We start from the raw sequence: 4,109 nt of genomic DNA, 5'->3' as shown, positions 1-4,109 counted from the left end.
AAAGATAAAATGGTTAAATATTGAATATCAGTCAACTTCTAGGTTTAGTTATGATTTGAATATTCATTTAAATAGAAATGTAGAATTATTACAAATTGAATATTTGAAAACTTTAATAACTAGTTAGGAATTGAATATACATCGAAATGGAAAGATTAATTGGTTGAAAATGGAATGTTTGACAACTTTTCTGTTTAGTTGGAAATGAAATAGCATTTAAAACGGAGAAAAAGAATATTTGGAAATTGAACATTTAATGATCTTTTGAGTTAGTTCTAAATAGAATATTATTTGAAATCGAAATATAAAATTGTTAGAAAGAACTAATATTTTAGAGTTATTGAGTTTAGTTAGAAATGGACTATTCATTGAAATGGAGAGGTTGAGTAGTTAGAAGTTGAACATTTGAAATCTTTTATGTATAATTAGAAATGGAAACATAGAATGATTATTAATAATTGAACATTTGACAACTTTTGGATACAAAAGGAATATTAATTGAAATGGAAAAGTAGAATGGTTAAAAATGGAATATATGACTCAGTTATAAGTGGAATATTCTTTGAAATTAAAACATAGAATGGTAAGACATTGAATATGCATATTTTTTTTAGGTTTAGTTATAAACGGAGCATTCATTGGAATGGAAATATAGAATTCTTAGAACTTGTACATATGATGACTTTTAGGTTTAGATAGAAATACAATATTTATTGGAATGAAATAAAAACAGAAATGTAGAAGTTGATTATTTGAGAACTTTTAGATTTACTCCAAAATAAAATATTTTTTGAAGAATGGTTAGTAAAAAAAAAACTCTGCAGAACTTTTGAGTTTAGTTAGAAATGGAAATATAGAAATTATAGAAATGGAAAACAGAATTATTAGAAATTGAACCATTGACAACTTCCAGACATAGTTACAAATGGATGTTGTTTCAAATGGAAAGATAGAATTGTTTGAAATTGGATATTTGGCAACTTTTAGATTTAACAATTAACAACTTTGAAGTTTAGTTGGAACTGGGATATTTTTGGAAATGGAATGATAGAATGAGTGAAAATTAAATATCAGACAACTTTAAAATTCTGTTATAAAAGAAATATTGTTTGAAGTTGAAATATAATACTTAGACGTTGAATACTTACGGCTTAGTCAAAAATGAAATATTATTTGAAATGGAAGAAAAGAATGGTTATAATTTGAAAATTGAGAACTTTTGGATTTAGTTCTAAATATAGTATTATTTGAAATAGATATATAGTAAGATATATCTATACTATACTATAATAGATATATCTATACTATAATACACATATCTTCTTAGAAAAAAGATTTGGGAACTTTTGGACGTCGGCAAGTTGACCATTCGGTTCCAAAACGCATCTGGGATATTCTTTGGTCCATCCTTGACTTGACCCTCCCAAAAAAGGTTAAATAGCTGTTATAGAACCTAAATAAGCTGTCAAAGACTATACTACGCCATTGTAGCAAAAGTTACCAAAAATCCTAAATGGGTTAAAAACCGCCTCAACTTGAGGAATGTTTCGAGACATTTTGCTCAATGGGAATGGTCTATTTGACCTGTTTCTGAATTCTGAGTACGATGAGTTTCTAGACTAATCTTACATGAAAGGTTTTTATACAATTAGCTAACAATTTTTGTGCAATACTGTTTAAGTGGTCTGCGCAAGCAAGTGATTACATCGGCAACGAGGCAGGATGAAACAAGTAGGTCTCAAAATTTTTTAGCATTCTTTAATTTCAATTTGAATTTCACTGGTAAATTTGGGGACGATTGCGCTTGGAAGAGGTAGACATCAGTGCTATACACAGATAAATGAATAGAATCCTTATGCGTATCCGACATTTTAACCTTTTATGCTTCCAACCGAAATATATATATATATATATATATATATATATATATATATATATATATATATATATATATATATATATATATATATATATATATATATATATATATATATATATAGATAGATAGATAGATAGATATAGATAGATATAGATAGATAGATAGCTATAGATATAGATATATATAGTGGCGTATTTAAGGGGGCTTCCGAGCTTAAGCCCCCCGAAATTGTATTTAGAATATTAAAGTAAATGAAATATTTTGCAGAATTTTCACATTTCCAGGAACAAAGTTAGCCAAGCCTCCCCGAAACAAAATTGTAAATACGCCATTGTATATATATATATATATATATATATATATATATATATATATATATATATATATATATATATTAAATATACTCCATGGTTCTGGATAATCACAATAACATTTTAAAACACATTTTTCTGACCAGAACAAAATGAATTATTTAATAATTATACGATTTTTGTTACAGTTTCAAGGACCTAACGTCCTCTTCATCAGACATTGAGAAAAGACAGATGATAGCAAATCTTATATCTTCCTCAGCCGTTAGTTAGCATTTTCATTTATATAATTTTAATTGTTGTTTTTATATATATATAATTTAAATTTGTAATATGTAACAATATCATATAATTACATTGTTAGTATATGTTAATTGTCAATGCAACTTACAATTCTATTGATCTTTATATAAAATAAAATAAAATAACAGAAACTTGGAAAAAAGAAAGAAAGTAACTTAAGGAAAGAGGAGAAGGAAGGACTGAAAAGTCTAAAAAAAAGAAAAGACATTGTAGTGGAACAGGCGGATAAAGGAGATGCATTGGTAATTATGGAGAAAAGGTGGTACCAAGAAAAACTAGAAGAGCTATGTGATCAAACATATGAGGAAGTAGGTAACAAAGACATGAAAGAAGAAGTGATGAAGAAGATAGTACAAGAAGGGAAAAAAGAAGGGATTAAAAAGTTGATAAATGAAAAAGGAAGGATTCCTATAATGAAAGGTTTTCCTAGAATTCATAAGAAAGAAATTAAGCTAAGACCAGTAATGGACTGCAGAGGTAACTATTTTGAACCACTAGAAGAAAAATTAAGAGATAATGGATGAAATCAGAGAAGAGCAAGAGACACACAGAATTAAGAACACGGAAGAATTGAAGAAGAAGCTAGATCAGATTAAGTGGAATCAAGAGAACATGTTAATGTTTAGTATAGATGTTAAAGCCATGTTCACAAGTATAAAAAGATATTATGTTTTAAGGGTGATAGAAGAAGAAATGGAAGGGAAAGTTAGAGGTCAATGGAAAAAAGAAAAAGTTATAAGAGCGCTTAAGACGTTATGGGAAAATAGCTATTGTATAATTGGAGAAAGACTAGTAAGGATAAAAGAAGGTCTAAGCGTTGGATCCAAGCTGAGTCCAGTTTTAGCGGAAATAGTGATGAATAAGTGGGAGAAAAAAGTGACAAAAGAAGCAAAGGGAAAGCTAATCTTCTTTAGCAGGTATGTAGATGATTGTTTAGGGATATGAACAGGGAATAGAGAACAACTGGAGAAATATGTTGAAGTCAGAGAAGACGAAGAAAAAGGTATAAGGTTAGAATTAGAAGTAGAAGAAAATAGATCCATCAATTTTATGGATATTAAGATAGAGAAGCAAGGTGAGAAAGTAATTACCAGTTGGTATCAAAAAACGTGTTGGGCAGGTATTTATTGTCACTGGAAAAGTTATGTAGACAAAGCAACTAAAAAGAACTTCATTAGGAACATGGAAAGAAGGATAGAGAACATCAATAGTGAAGAAGAGGGAAAGAAGAAAGATTTGGAAAATTTCTATAAACAACTTAAAAATAATGGATATAGGATAGAACAGATAAAAGGAAAGAAAAAAGAAAGAAGAGGAAGAAAATAAGAAGTGGTATGAAATTCAAAGCATAGGAGAAAAGACGGAAGTGCTAAAGAGGTTATTAAGAGAAGGAGGTATTAAGACATATAGAAAAGGAGGAGAAACGTTGCTGAGATGTATAAGGAAGAAAAAGAAAAGGAGGGAAAGCAATATAGTGGAGGAAGAAGAAGGAGTTATCTATGAAGTGAAATGTAGTGAGTGTGACATGAAATACATAGGGGAGACGGGAAAAAGGCTCGTGGACAGATTGAAACAACATAAAGATGATGTTCGAATGAAAAGAGAAAATAATGCTA

Source organism: Thermobia domestica, chromosome 9 (genome assembly GCF_964235325.1).
Source record: "Thermobia domestica chromosome 9, izTheDome1.hap1.1, whole genome shotgun sequence".
NCBI lineage: Eukaryota > Metazoa > Arthropoda > Insecta > Zygentoma > Lepismatidae > Thermobia > Thermobia domestica.
This window is presented reverse-complemented; position numbering follows the sequence as displayed.